Genomic DNA, 15,389 nt, shown 5'->3' with positions numbered 1-15,389 from the left:
TCGCCCCGGCGCGGCCGCCCCCGCGCCGCCGCCGCCTCCTCCGCCGCCGCCGCCGCCTCCTCGGCCGCCCCCGGCCGCCGCCGCCGCCGCCGCCTCCTCCTCCCGCCGCCGCCGCCGCCGCCGCCGCTGCTGCAACAGCCCCCGCGGCCACCAGCCGGCCGCGCTCTCGCGAGATCTGCCGGAGCGAGGAGAGGGCGCGGGAAGGCGGCAGAGAGCGGCCCCCGCCGCCGGCCGCCCCGGCGAGCACGGCGGCAGCGCCGCGCCGCCGAGCGGCCGCCGCGGGTACTGCAGCTCCGCGCTCCCCCCCGCGCACCGGCGCCGCGTCCGACCCCGCTCCGGGCGGCACCGGCACCGGCCCCGGCCGCTGTCCCCGCTGGAACCGCGCTCCCGCACCCCGGCGGCAGCTGGCGGGGCCGGGGAGAGCCGCCGGGTTCGTGCTCCCCGGCGGGAACCTCGCGGGAGAGCGCTCCGCAGCGGGCCCTCCGGCCGGGTGGGATGCCCGGGATCGCCGGGTGGGAGATGTGTTTATTCGGGGTTGATAATGAAGTTAATTAATAGGCCTATGGCGTGGCGCGGGGTTTGGAGGCTCGGGAGCACAGCGGGGATGGGGACCGGGGGGACCGGGCGTCCCCCCGCAGCGGGGGTTTGGAGGTGGGGCTTGGAGGTGGGATTTCGGAGGCTTGGAGGTGGATTTTTGAGGTTTGGGGGTGGGTTTTGGAGATTTGGGGGTGGGTTTTGGAGGAGATGCTTTAACTTCTAGTCCTTGTTGCCAAACCCTCAATTTTAAGCCAGCTCCAGCCCAAGTAAGGATGTTTTCTCCTGGTGCTGCAGGTCAGGAAGCAAAGTGGCAGGGTTGCTCTGGGTAGAAGTTGCTTCCTTGCCTGCTGCTTCCAGGACTGCTGACTTCTCTGGAAGGCATGGATCTAGCATCCCAAAAAGCCTGCAAGTGTTGCACAAGGAGCGGTGCTATGAGGTGAATTTTGGGGTGGCCTGAGGAATGTGCTTGGCACACAAATGGCTTTCTTGAGGAGACAGGGAGTGAACTGCTGAGACATCTTGTCAGGTTAGAGGACGCTCAGCTATCCCAGGAGGAACCCCCAGCCTGCCCCATGGCTGTGGTTAAAGCCGTGGTGATGGCGACTCCATGGGTAATAAAAACAATAAATAGAGAAGCAGTTTCCTTTTACCACAGAAACGATATTTCAGCACTGGCTGAGCTGCAGCTTGCCAGCTGTCGGCTGCAGGAAAGCCCTGCGTGCTTGGCGTGTGCGGTGCTCTCCGTGGATGCTGTGTTTGATTTTCAGCCCACCTGAACTGTCCCAAGCGTTTCCCGGTGTGGGAACTGCGTGTCCGGGTCGGCATTGCCATGCTGCACCCATGGCAGGCTGTGGGCTGGTGCTTTGGCAACCCCTCTCTCTTGATTTGCTCTTTTTATCCTCAGATCAAATGACATTAGACAACCTGAGGCCTATCCATGTGGCCTGTTGCTATCACCACCAGGTATCCTTATGGATGAACCACTGCTTTATCCATGTGCTAGAACTGGGAAATGCATAACTGCTAAGGAATTGTGTTGGTGCCCTGGCGGTGCGTGGCCAGTCTGTCTCTGACTGGTGAAAATTGGTGGTGCTGAGGATGCTGGCCAGCAGCAGAGGTTGTTCTTCCTCCCCAGCACAGGCCAGTGGTACTATTTTGGGAGTGGATGTGCTCCAAGTGGATACCAGCAATCCTGGGAACAACCTGCTTTGGTGGCATGATGTTTTGTGGGATTCTGCTTGCCCAGCACCACTCTGTGTTGGAAGTCACAGCCACTACCTAATGCTCTGATTTTGTGCCTGAATTTGGCTTGAATAAGGCATTTACTTATTGAAGTCAACAGAACAGAGGAAAAGAAGTGGTTTTCTTCCCAACAGATAATCTTTTCAATGGGAGCTCTACCACAGCAGCCCACCCTGGGGACCCACAGAGACCTAAATTGGTCTGCCCAGTGCTAAAACATGATCCTGTGGCCAAGGCAAGCTTGGGATGGCTGCTGAATGAAGCAGGGTGCAAAGCAGGATGGACCAGGGTGGTGGATAAGTGCAGGAGCCAGTTGTCCACATTTGGCCTTGTACAGGCCAAAGACAGGACTGGAATCTTGCAGAGTACTCCTGGGTCACATGCTGCCTGTCCTGGCTGTTGCAGTCCCATCAGTGTCTCCCATATGGTTATCAGGGTGCACACTGCGCTGCCTCTGTGGGTTCTGCTGAAACCCATCCCAGACCTCTTTGCTCTGAAAATCAGAAATCATTTCATCTCCAGCCCCACAACTCTCAGCTTGGAGATTTCACAAGATTTTCTGATGTTTTCTCCCCTTCCACGTGTCTCTCAGTAGCAATTATATCCCCTTCAGCCCTGTTCTGATAGCCTAAATGAGACTAAATTTGAATCTCTCATAAGATAATCCTCCTTTGTTTGACTGTTGTAGTCATTTTTCACACCAGTTTCAGTTCCTCAGAAAGACAAGGGAAAAGGTTTTCGGAGTTATGGCTGGGATCTCAGGCTTAAGATCAATGGGCCTTTTGTTTGGAAATGCAATTCAGTGGGAATTTTAAGAACATATCTGATCATTACTGCGAGCATCTCGAAGTTTGGAGCCCAAGCCTGTTATTCAGCTATGAAACAACTCTGCTGACTCCAAGAACTTGTACAAACATTTGTAATCAACAGGAGGGAAGCTAAGAGCCATTCAAACAACAGATAAGATTAGTTACTGAAGTGGCTGGCCTGCAATTGTTATTGTGCAAGTCAAAGAAAGGCTGTCACACATGGAGGATGTTGCCGAGCAAGATTCATTCGAGTCACCGAGTCATTCTTCTCTCATCCGCTGTCCGAATTCTCCTGCAGTCTTCCCAGATCTACTCAGGCTGAGTTGGGCGATCTGCTGGGTTAGGAGGTGACTGAGCTTAGACTTTTTTCTGGGTTGTGTCAGATATTTGCCTTGGTCCTGTTCTTGTCCAGCACCCCCACCACGGAAAAGGGAGCATGTTCTTGTTCAGAGAACTTCCTGTGCCGTGATGGGACTTGGGGCACTGAAGGAATCAAAGCCAAGTGGCTTTTGCCATCGCTCAGATGCAGAGCACTCAGACAGCCATGTGGGAATGTCTGAGGCTGGGTGAAGGCTCAGACCAGCCCCTGACCTGGAGTGTGTAACAGGATGGTGAAAGCTCCCTGTGCTTTCTATCTGGGTCCTCCTTGGAGTGTGCCTTTGGGGAGAGGAGCTCAGCATGGCTCGTCCACTGTCGTGAGGCGTTGGTCACCCGGTGAACAAGCCCCATCATGTGCAGCAAACAGGAAACCAGCACACAACATATGAAAGTCATTTAGGAAGACGGGAACGATGAGTGGCACGCACAATAGCGTTGCTATTAGGATCTGTCGATCCTAATTAAAAAAATACTTCTCAATGAAAATTATTTATAAAAAGAAATCACAGTGACCCTAAATCAAATTATTTGTGAATGGCTTTTAGTCTCCCAGATCAGTTAAAACTCCTGTGTTAGTCACTGGACGTCATCCAAGCTACATGCTGAATGAATAACATCTCTGCCAAATTTCATTTTTTTTTCACCCTCACCCAGTTTGGCACAGGACAGTTAAAGTCATTTTTCTAAATATCTTTCAGAACATCAAGCAACTGTAAAATAACAATGGGAAAGCTTGGCCACGGACAGCTGCAGCCCTCCAGCTGGAACCGCTTCTCTCCAAGAAAGCAACTCCGTTTCCTTTGATGATCTGTTTTGGGGGAGCACTGAGGCAACGATTCCTCCACGGGGATACTGGAGGGTCACTGCCCGAGGGGTAACTCTGCCAGGGAGCCTGGCTTCCAGGCGTTCCAGAGTGGGGCACAGCCGGATCCAGACTGGCCCTGGGTACAGGGTTTGTGTCCTTTTGGCCACCTGCTAGAGAGTGACATCCCGAGGACATATCAGCCATTCCTTGTCCACGGTGGCAGTTTCCATGGTGAGCTGTAACGACGCTGCTTTTGCTCACTGTTCAGAAAGGAAAAACAAAAAACAGAAAGAAAGAAAGGAAGAAAGAAATGACTGCACAATGGCAGAACAAGTTCTTGCGTCTTGTGTCTGCAAAGATAAAGTGCTAATTCTTCTAAGCACTATGTGATGTCCTATCCGAGTGAATCAAGTTTGGGATTGTTTTCGTGATGGCTTCTTCCAACTCCAGCGTGCTTTCTCTTCTCCTTTGACTGGCCTGCAAGTCCCCCTCTGCCCTTTTCTCAGCTGGCTTTCCCCTCATCAGTTCTTTCTGACCATGAAGGGCTCTGCGGTGTCGTCACCTGCAGAGAGCGAGGACCCTGCCCAGCTCTTGGTTCTCAGAGACGTTAAGAGGGAAGCATGATTCTCCAGCTCCCCACATAATCCGGGAAGTGCTGGTTGCTCTTCTGTTGAAAACTAGCAGCAAATGGCCACCAAATTCCAATCCTGTTGGTTTTCAGTGAGAATAATTTATAAACCCAGGGCTCTCTGCTCCTTGCCTCCTAAGGAGGAGTAAGGACTGGAGCCCAGCATCATGTGCAGCAATTAGCAAAGACTGTGTCACCCATGTGTGTGACTGCCTGTTTCCCAGTATCCAGATGGCTTCTTTGCCTCCAGTTGAACTGGTGTGATGACTGGGTGGACCTCCTGCTTCCCTTCCCTCTTCCCATGCCCATGGCACTGGCTGGGAAGGTGCTGTGTCCACAGGGACGTCCAGGAAGGTGGGCATAGCTGGCTCACAGGGACAGCTGCTCTGGCTCTTGGTGACCAGCTGGTTCATCCTTTTATTAAGGTGACAGCACCTCCTGTGCTTTTGCTGTTTGATTCCTCTTGTTTTCGTGCTGCCTTGCTGCTGTCTCCAGAGCTGTGCCCAGATGGTCCTGTTGTCTCTCCAGCCATGACTCCTGGTTCTGGACTTGCACAGCCGTGCAGCAAGACAGCTGACACCCTCTCTGGTCTTGCTTTTCCTTCTGGACTTATGGACATGCTGGGGGTTGTGGCCTGTGAATTCATCCCCTCAAGGCACATTTTTGGGAAGTGTGCTTTACAAAGCACTGGCTGGCTTTGTCTGCAGCATTCTGGGCTTCTCAGCTTTGCCTCATAGAGGTGCCTCCCACTCCTGTGCCACAATGCCTGGTTTATCCTGCCAGCCTCTAAGGTTGTTGGATCACACCAAGCAGGGTCACTAAAGTGCCCAAGACCAGTCCAGCCGGTGGAGACTCCCAGAGGAGAAAAGGGTGGGAGAAGGCAGAGAGGAGTCTTGGTACTAGAGACTCCCAGGTATGAGTGTGCCTCCATTCCTTCTCCTCCAGCCAGGAGAACTTTCTGGCCATTTGTAACTTCTGGTTTTTGAGGTTAATACTCCAGCCCCTCCCCAATGCAGCTTTTTGCAGGCTGTGATTCTTTCTAAGATTACTTTAAAACCCCTTTCCTTAAAAAGTGTGTGAGGATGTTGGCAATTCCCAACTCATGACTAGATCTCTTACAATCTGTTCACAGGGAGCAAGGTTGCTCATAGAGCTGGGGTGAAATGGGCTGACTACTTCTGTGTGGGGCCAAAGAAACCCCGAACACCTGCAAGGGTGAAAAGGAAGATACAGAACAAATTGCAGTTTTGAAATGAGATTTAGAACAAATCATGGTTTAGCAGTTTTGCATCCAAGAAAAGGAGGCTTTGACTTTTTCTTTTCCCCAAAAGTTTTTCTCTGAAGATGCTAACCTGAGTGTTGCCACTCTGAGAGGACACAGCGAGTCCTCAGCTCTCAGGTGGGCTGGCTGCTGCCAGCATGACACAGTGCTGTGGTTTGACCCCAGGTGGCAGCTCAGCACCATCATCCACTCATTCACTGATGGGCTGGGAGAGAGAATCAGAAGGATAAAAGAAAAACTGGCAGCTGAGATAATGACAGTTTAATAGGGAAAGCAAAACCTACGTGCACCAGCAAAGCAAAGCAAGGAACCTGTTCCCCACCTGCCATTGCAGGCAGGTGTTCAGCCACCCCCAGGACAGCAGAGCTGTGTGGTCTGGGATATCCCTTGGGTCACTGGGGGCCAGCTGTCCTGGCTGTGTCCCCTCCCAAATCCTTGTGCACCCCCAACCTGCTTGCTGGTGGGGTGATGCGAGAAGCAGAAGAGGCCTTGGCTCTGTGTAAACCCTGCTCAGCAATAACGAAAACATCTCTCTGTTATCACCCATGTTTTCAGCACAAATCCAAAGCTCAGCCCCATAGCAGCTACAGGGAAGAAAATTAACTCTACCCCAGCCACAACCAGCACACAGAGTCCCGGCTCCCCCATTCTCTGTGGGGTTTGGTTCACATGGCTCTGAGAGGAAAACTCCCCCAAAACTCACACAATGAAGAGCAAACTCCAGCTGTGCAGATGGAGCTGTGCAGTACAGACAAGTGCTCTGATCCATTACTGGATTGCAAGTAGCTGATATTCCTGTGGTGGAACCTCTTTCTGCATCCAGATAGTTGCCCCCCAGGACCCTGCACCCACCTAGTGATGTTAGTGCCCCTGGTTTTGAATCCTTTTTTCCCATGGTGGTAAACGGCAGCCACAAGGCTAATGGGTGTACTCAAGGCTTGTTCTAGCAGTGTAGGCTCATTGCAGAAGCTCAGGACCTGCCTTTTGGGTCCTGGGGGCATATATGTGTGTATGGGTGAATGCATCCCTGTAGGCACAGCTGATATCTAAAGCAGTAATTTAAAGGATGCTACATAAACCCAGGAATAGAGTAATACCTACCTGGAGGAGAGCAGAGGCACTGGAGCTTAATTTAAACTCTTCCAACTCCCCTCCCTCCCAATTCTAAGATAAATGGACAAAAACATGCCCTGGAAGCTCTTGTGGAGCCCAGCCAGAGATGAGCAGGAAGGAGCCAAAGGCATGTCCACAGCTCGTCTTGCTGTGCAGGAGGCTTGGAGAGGTGTTTATAAACACCTTTTCTGCTCACAGTGCTCTTGGCCCCTTTCTGACTCTTGGACTCAGGGCCAGCTGTGGCCCTGGTTCAAGCTTGTTTTGAAGTGTTTCATCCCCCGTGCTCTGCAGAGCTGCCTTGGTGCTGAGGCTGAGCAGGGATTTGCCCTGGGAGCAGGTCCATGCTCTGCAGGGAGGATGGGAGCTGCTGTGCAGATCCAGGAGATGGGAATTGCCCCCTTCAAAGTTACTCCTGGAGGTTAATCATTGTTCTTCCAGCGACGGGTGTCTGCTCCCGGCAAGAGATCAGTTGTGGGGTGTCACTGCCACTGGGGGCACGGGGAAAGAGCTTTTCAAGGTGAGATTGTGTGTTTAGTGTGGCCAGGATGAGCTGGCAGCTCCTGCAAGCCTGGTGCTGCCCCTGCCACTCGTGTCCTTTCCTCTTCCCCTTGGTCAGGGTCTGCATGCCTGGGAGGGAAGGCCAGGGACACATGAGGATAGGAGGAACCTTCTGCCTTCCTCACGTCCTACCCCAGGGTGGAAAGCCAAGTGGTTTTCCCAGGGGCAGGTGAGCTGCTGAAGGGGCAGCGCTGCCTGAGCAGCAAGGAAAGCAAGGAAAAGGTGACAGAGGAGTTGTTTATTTCCCCAGAGCTGCAGGGGATGGTGGCTGCAGACACCTGGCCACCTGGCGTGGCAATTTGGGCACTGGCAGAGGAGAGCTGGGCAGCTGTGTGGCAGCTCTGGCTGGAGGAGCACAGCCAGGGGTGGCTGCTGGGTGCCTTTGGGCAAGAGCAGTGCTGGGGACCTGGTGCAGAGAGCAGCTGAGGAGCTTGGAGAGGGTGCTGGCAGGAGGGAGCCCAACTCCATTGCCTTGGGAGTAGGATTTCCTCCTGTCTCCCAGGATTGTTGCCTCAAAACACCAGAAGGAATGACCATCTCTCGTTCTCCTGGCATTTCCTTTCTGGAGAGGAGAGTCAGACTGGCAGAGGCAAACAGTCCTAGTTTGGGGTGGGGTCCAGTCTGAGCCCCAACAGTGAATTGCCCCCTTGCAGGGCACATGCCAGAGTTGGTGTCTCTTTGCCAGAGGCTTCCTCAGGATACATTTGCCCATGCACAGTGCCCTGTCAGGGGGGCCTGACCTGAAGGAAGGGGCCCGTTTCTGCCCCCAGAGCAATGCCAGGCTGGTGTCATGGCCTGCAGATCCTTCTAAGTTGTGGCAGCAGAAGAAAAAGAGAGAAATCACTGGGAAAGACCCAAAGCAGCCACGTGTCTCTGGCATCTCTCAGCCCCGGGGCCCAATGGTTTCTGTGTTTCCTGTGTTCAGCTGCCTTCCAAGAAGATTTTCCCAGCTCCTGGAGCTGGGTCTGAGTTTTCACACTAGCCCTGTGCTTGGTCTTGCTCTGTCTGAGAGGTGATGTGTCCCATGAGCTTGATCTTTCTGCAGCAGGCTGGGCCCTCAGGTGGGAGCCCGCAGCCCTGTGGGATGGGCACAGATCCAAGCAGGGCACCAGCTGCTCTGCCCGGTGCTGGTGGAGCTGGTGCTGATGCTGTTTGGCAGTCACGTCATCAGGACAGGAATCTGGTTGGATCCCTGGGATGAATAAACTTGGCTGACTGTAAACAAACCTATTTACACAGATACCTCTCGGCCTGGCGTGGAGAATGTGGGAGCTTTGGTCGAGAAGAATTTATAGCTTGTAACTTCTAAACTCCTCATTATGCAAACATGAGAACAACCAAGGCATCTCATTAGGGGCTGTTCACAGCAACTGGCTGTGGTGGCAAACAAAGCCTGTTTAGAGGAGATACAAGATGATGTCTGAGTTTGATTTTGTGGAGTAAGGGGTAACAGGAAGAGTGTTTGAAGCCATTCTTCAAGTATTGCAACACTACCTGTTGCCCTGTCCTTCTGTGGCCCAGCCAGGTGTCCTGCCCCACACCTTGGAGGAGGCATCCACCAGACCCCAGTCCTTGTCTTTTCCAGGAAAGTAAAGCTGTTCTTTAAACCATGCTCCAGTGTCTTCCCTGGTAGGAAGTCCCAGCAGTCCTTCAAGGACTGTGCTGATACATGGAGTTATGGCCAGCTCTGCAATCCTCCTGTGAGAGGTGCGAGGGGGCTGCCACTGATGGGAGGTAGGTGTGATACCTCCCTTTAAAGGTCCATCAGTTTCTGGACCTCGAGGGAGAGAAAAGCCAACTTGGCTTCTCATTTGAAACTTTACCAAGAAGAAAAGGGACTGTGCTGAGGGGGTTATTTAAGGCAGCAGAGTCACTTGTCATTCACAAGGTGATGGGGTTGATTCCTACCAGCCCTGAGGTGATGAGAGGCCCAGCCCACAACTGCAGAGTCCTGTGAGCCTGACATGGGTGCTGTGACGAGGAAGAGTCAGGCACTATTCCTATTTTGTGCACGACTTCCCATGGGCAGCATTAGGAAATGTTGTACTGTAGCAGGGGAATGTCTCAAAGTATCAAAGTTTATTTTAGTAATGATTTAACATTTGCCTACCTCTCTTTCAGAGCTGCTCTGGAGGTATTTTCTGGAGCATCATTGTGGCCCTGGGTGGGATTTTTTGTTTTTTGTCCTGTTGAGATGTGTCTGGGTTTTGAAAACTTGGGATTCCTGTTCTCCTTGGCTTATCTTGAGATTATCAGCTCAAAAAAGTTGTCCCATAACCTGTCTCAGTGGTTTGGATTTTGCTGAAGAGGTGTTAACTGAGAACCTCTTAGTCCATAAGTCAGACCCTTACCATGGAGTCAGTATCTTTTTACTTTTCCCTGAAAGATGCCATGAGTAAAATTATGAAGGTACTGAATTTTTCCATGCTCTGATTTCTCACAGAGCAAATTGGCTGCAGAGTCCGCTCTGGCTTGGTGTCAGAGGGGAAACAGCTTCACTTTTATGAAGTAATTCCGAGGAGGAGGACCGAGTAGGATAGGGTGGCATTTGCTGGGCTGACTCTTGCTGTTAGAGAAGGGGACATTTTTGTGGCCCAGGCCTGGAGGGATGATGGCAGCTCTCTGCCCTGGCAGCTCCTGCAGTACCTGGCTGGGTTTGGATCAGCTATGGGCCCCCAGATTGTCTGCTGGTTGTCTGCTTTTAGATGCACAAGTCCCAGCTGGGGCTGTGCTATAGCCCTGGAGTAGGCTGAAGGACTGAAGGAGCACAGCAGACTGAATCACACCAGGAAGAGGAGAAAACCATGGCTCCCCTAAACCCTGCTGCTGTGGAGACCAGGAATTGCCTGGCACCAATACAGAATGCACCCAGCACAGCAAGAAGTCCTTCTCCCTCCCCAGGGACCATTAGGGTGGTTTCAGCCTCTCACAGTGTCTGGATAGAGGAGCTGGTTTGAGGATATTGCTTACAGGAATATTTTGGGAACTCATTAAAAAGAGAATTATAGACCAGCCCTGGTGTGATTGAGATAAGGTGGTGTGTAAGTGTGCAGGAAACATGAACATCCTCTCAATAATTAAATTCAATTAATTGTTTTACAGCTGCTCAGCCAATACCACGAGGTTCAGGTGGGGAGGTGCAGTGCTGGGACTCCGCAAGGTCTGGATGGAGCAGGTAAGAGACTGTGGTGTGTGGAGCAACTGCTTTGCATCAGAGAGGAAAACTATTTACAAAACAGGAGCATTAGCAAGCTGGCTTTGCTGGAGAGTTGTGGGGCAGTCTGCAGCCAGCACAGCAGCCACAGACCCTTGTTCTGGGGAAAGCAGTGCAGGGGCTGGGAAGGAAAGGGGCTCCGGTACCTGTGAGGGGCTCCTTGTTCCACACCGGGGGGTGAGGTGGGAGAGGGAGTTAGTTCTGCATCTCAGCATGAAAGGCCTGACAGCAAATGGCATAATGGAACAGCTGCCTTAATAAGAGAATAAAAAGAGGGATATAATAGCTTGAGGAACCAAAAAGGAAGAACTTCTCTCCAGGGGAAGGGATGTGCAGCACTGGGGAAAATCCATCCTGGGTGCATCCAACGCTGCAGAAATGCAGGGTGCTCTGCATCTGAAGGGGCACAAGGCTTACTTGCCCTTGATATTTCTCTTTTTACTCTGCCTTGTTAAAACAGCTATTTTATCAAGCCTTTTGCTGTTGGGCATTTCTTACTGAGACTGGAGAGAGAACCCCCACACCACCTCCTCCCCCATCCAGCCCAGAGAGTGTCCCTGAGGAAGGGGGTGTGCATGGGGCTTGGTGGGGACTAGGGACAGACTGCTCCCCTCAGATCAGAGCCAAGGCTCCTGCTGGCTCCTTGGCCATCCCCAGCCTGGGGAAGCAGGAGGGTTGTGCCAGACCCCCGCTCTGAAGTGCCTCTGGGACCCTCATTCAGGTCCCCATCGCTTCCCTGCATGAAGAAGCGGTGACTCCTGGAAGGGGAACAGACAGTGCTCTGTGCTGTGTCATGGGCACCCAGCATTTTCCCACTAGCTGGGGGCTCAGAAACAGCCGTGCCAGACTGCTTAGAGCTCATGTTATCCCAGAGTCTCAGGGTCCTAGAAGGGGCAGTGGGATGGGAGCCCTGGCATGCTCCAGCTGGTGCCTGCTTGCACCATGACTGTTGTCAGCACTAGGACAGGATGACCGTGGCCTCACTGGGCTTAGCTTCATCAACCCTGAACAATGAAGGACCCCTGCCCCCACGCTGTGTGCTCTCCTAGGGATATGCCACCTCCTGGGAAAGAAAGATCCCCTGGATATTCACCCTCAGCATCCCAAGCTGCACTATAGGGCCACTGCCCTGTGTGAAATGCCCCACCAAGGAGACTTTGGCTCTGTAGCCTTTGTACCTGCCCTCCAGGTAGTGTTTGGCCATTAACTCAGCCCTAAATTTCCTCTCAGACAGATTAAATGAGACCACCTCCCATCATCCCTCCTTTCAGTCCGTGTGCCCCCGACCCAACGAGTCTGTATCTGTGATCCAGCCTTCAGGAGAGGAGAGAGAGGCAGGAGCAGTATCCCCTGGGGCAGGTAAGCATCAGTGTTGTCTGTGCCCCATCCCTCCTGTAGCAAGCAGAGCTTCCCACTGAAGCCTCTGTCGTGGCAGAGCTGGCCTGGCAGCCTTCCCAGGCGATGAATTTTGGATGAGGCAATACAAATTACTGTCCCTGGCTCTGCAGGGTTAATCTCAGTGCAGCTGCATGTAGTGCTGCCTGTGTCCTCAGCTCCAGCCAGGATGTGCACAGCAAAGGGCTGAGGAGGGAGCTACAGACCGGGAAAGATGCGTGGCCTTGGATATGCCGGGAAAGTCTTGAAGTGCCCGTGGAGGGAGGATCCAGCACGTGCACGTGCGTGCCCACGGATCACACGAGTGAGATGCAGCAGATGAGCTGCCTTGCTCTATTTGTAACCTCCCACTGCTGTTGCACAGGCTTTGCAAGGAGGAGAAGGAGCTGAAAATGGAGCTGAAAAATGAAACTTGAGGCTCAGATGCTTGGAGAGGCTCAGGAGCCTGATTCAACCCACCACTCCTCAAGGAAGCAGGAGCTTCTGTTCCTCCTGGGCCTTGTGTCTTGCTCTCACACTCAGCACAGAGTGAGACATTCGTACTCCACCTTGGAGCAAAAATAATTTTCGTTAACTCATTGAGGAAAGGAGACATAAAGACACAAATTAATTGCAAACCACACAATTACAGTGTGAGGAAAGAATGAGGGAGGAAAAGGAAAACCAACTTGGTCTTATTTTTTAATTTGCATCCCTTTAGCTGGCTGAAGGAGAGCTGGGTGAGGACATGGCAGTGCCATGGTGTACCCTGGTGGGTGGGACACAGCCTCCCTACCTGGGCATCACAGCTGGGAAGTTACACTCAGGCTCTTGCTCCCTCAAAGCTGGTTTGGACAGTCCTGGGGGCTGCAGCCTGGCCACTGGTGGGTGCAGGGTGAGAGGCTGGTGTGCAGGGAACCACGGACACCTGTCTTGTGCCCAGGCCCAGGCTGGGGATTTCCTGCTTGGATTCAGCACTTGCTGCCCTGAGTGTTGCCTTTGGAGAGTGCAGGATGTTCTTGGGATAGTGCAGGGAGAGCACAGGGAGAAGCAACAGGGCTCCTCTTCAGCCCCTTACATGCAGCAGCCTGGGAAAGCCCACCCCTCCCCTGATCCCAGCTCTCCTTGCAAAGGACAAGATGGAAAGGTGAGTGATGAGGCTCCAGCACCCCTCCAACCCTCCTGGCTTCTTGCTGAAACTGCTAATTAAAGAGCCCATTTCATCAAGCGATTTTTTTCTGATGTGAAAACTTTTCCATAAGGAACTAGTCCCGAATCCACCAACTCATTTCACATTTATTTTAAATCTAAGCTTTATATTGTGTAGTTTCCTCCAGGGCTTGATTATCTTCTCAGTAAAAGCTCTGTTGTTCTGGTTTGTGAGGCCTATATTTAGCCTTGCCGTAAGGTCTGTGCACCTCTCAGTACAGGGCTCAGATGCTGCCACCCGAGCTCCTGGGCTTTCCTCTTTATTGGGATCTATTAAACAAGTTACCATTTCTGTAATATCAAGGGCATTTTCCAGCCACAGGCTGCCTACAAGCAGAAACTTATTGCTGCAGAAATGGTCTCCTGGATCTCAGAAGTCATTTGGAGAGGGCCTCTTGTCTAACAATGGCAAATTATATTTAAACAGGGAATCAAGGGCGAAGCCAAAGAGCCTTGTCCCTCTCTATTATTGTGGTGATACCTCAAGTCCTCATTCCCTGTGTTTTCTGCACGTGTAATAAGGCATCCACCCACTCAGCATATTTTTACGTAAAAATACACAAAATAGGCAAAAGTGGGAGGGGACTTTACCTATGAAGGGAATTCAGAGGTGCACAGAAGTACCTGATGCCCTGGTATGACTGCAATTGTTATTTAATACACAGGGGGGTGTAAGGAGGTTGTGTGGAGAGAAGGGAGAGAGAGAGAGAGAAACATCAGAGTGGCTGGCAGCGAAACCCAGTCCAGGGAGAATCTCTGGGATGGAAGAGTCTCTCACTGCTGGGCTGGAGACTGGGATGCACCATCCTGAGGGGAGCATTTTCTCCCCCTGGTGCCGTTTTGCACCCATGTGTCACCTTTCTGGTGACACATCTCAGTGCCTGGGCACCACTGTCCTTCTGGGGGACAAGAAGTGCTGCCTCGCTGATCGTCAGCTCCCTGCCAGTGTCCACCTCTGCCAGTCCCACTGCAGGAATCCTCTGGCTCTGGGCAGCAGTGCCCTGCAGAGGCTCCCATCTCCTCCACCCTGAGTGGTGTGAAGCCCTCCCAGAGCTGGAGCTGCTGACAAATGTGTTGGATGCAGCTGTCTGTATCCAAGGAACGGAGCGTGTGAGCGGCACAGCGAGCCAAGGCACGCGACTGGAATGATCAACGGGCAAAATCTGGGTGCTAAGGCACGGGCTGGAACATCTGATTGGAAGGCTGGGAGGAAAAAGGGAAGGCTGAATTGTTTATGGTTTGTTTTTCATTCATCATTCCTGTTCGTGTGGGTGGACAAGGAGTGAATGAGTTTCTCAGGGAGGGCAGCAAATAAAACAGGCACACATTTCCTTGAAGGATGAGTAGCTTTTTTCCCTTCCTAGTGCCTAGGTGAATGTGTCACAATGGGGCTGGAGGAACCCTAACAGCTTTTCTCTCAGGTGAAGGAAACCACTTGCTCTTGATTTTTTTTCCCTTTGATCACCATGTGCTAAGGAGATAAAAGGTTTTTTGGGGTGGGTTTCATCATAATAAAGTAGTGCTATTTCTCCCTACAGCAAATGTTCTCAGCTTTTCTTTGGACTGTTGAACATCTCATGGAATGACAGTGGGTTGCTGCTCTCCCAGCTCGGGGATGGATGGGTAGCTGGATCAGGCCTCTGTGCCAGGATGGTCCATTTCTGGGAGAGACAGCACTGGTGCCTACAGCTGCACCCCTCAGTTCTGCCCTCCCCTGGTCTGGAGGTTGACACTGACAGGCAGGAGATGTGGCAGCACTGCTGGACAGGGGGAAGCTGACAGGCCGCTGGGCTCGTGGCTGCTTTGCTGCTGGAGGACTTCTGAGAAGGGTCTTGGTTTCCTTTGCTGCAGCCATGCTGCTCATTGGAGCCTGGGACAAGTGGCAAGGCAAGTGGAATAGGAGATTTTGGAGGTCACTCTCTATTCTGATTCTTCATTACCTGGAGGAACTGACAGATATGGCTTGTTTGACCATGGTCTTCTGGGCAGCCTGGTGTAGTGGAAGGTGTCCTTGCCTATGACAGGGGTGGAGAATGAGATGATCTTTAAGGTCTCTTCTAACCCAAGACATTCTGTGATTTTGTGGTTAGTCATTATCTAGGCTGGAGTCTCACATTGAGTGCTGGGCTTTGCTTTTTCTCTATAATTCCTGTGTTCATCATTTATCACCTGCTTTTCTCATTTCACCTGAGGCTGTGGTGGTGTCCCCCTGGTGCCAGGAGTCTGCTGTGTCCTGGTGA

At 52.4% G+C, this 15,389-nt stretch overlaps 1 long non-coding RNA gene across 3 annotated transcripts; it reads left to right on the top strand.

The window, feature by feature from the left end:
* The first annotated feature begins 334 nt into the window (after positions 1-334).
* LOC116451632 lies at positions 335-14,686 on the top strand. Of its 3 annotated transcripts, none has more exons than XR_004243259.1 (3): positions 335-512; positions 10,455-10,527; positions 11,797-14,686. It is a non-coding gene; the product is annotated as an uncharacterized LOC116451632 (long non-coding RNA). The 3 variants fall into 3 exon arrangements; XR_004243258.1 differs by lacking the exon at positions 335-512 and having other exon boundaries at positions 724-10,527; positions 11,797-11,925; positions 12,075-14,686; XR_004243257.1 differs by lacking the exon at positions 335-512 and having other exon boundaries at positions 723-10,527.
* Positions 14,687-15,389: the final 703 nt, after the last annotated feature.

Source organism: Corvus moneduloides, chromosome 15 (genome assembly GCF_009650955.1).
Source record: "Corvus moneduloides isolate bCorMon1 chromosome 15, bCorMon1.pri, whole genome shotgun sequence".
Lineage (NCBI taxonomy): Eukaryota > Metazoa > Chordata > Aves > Passeriformes > Corvidae > Corvus > Corvus moneduloides.
Note: the sequence above shows the minus strand (reverse complement) of the source record. Positions and strands in the feature narration are given on the sequence as shown.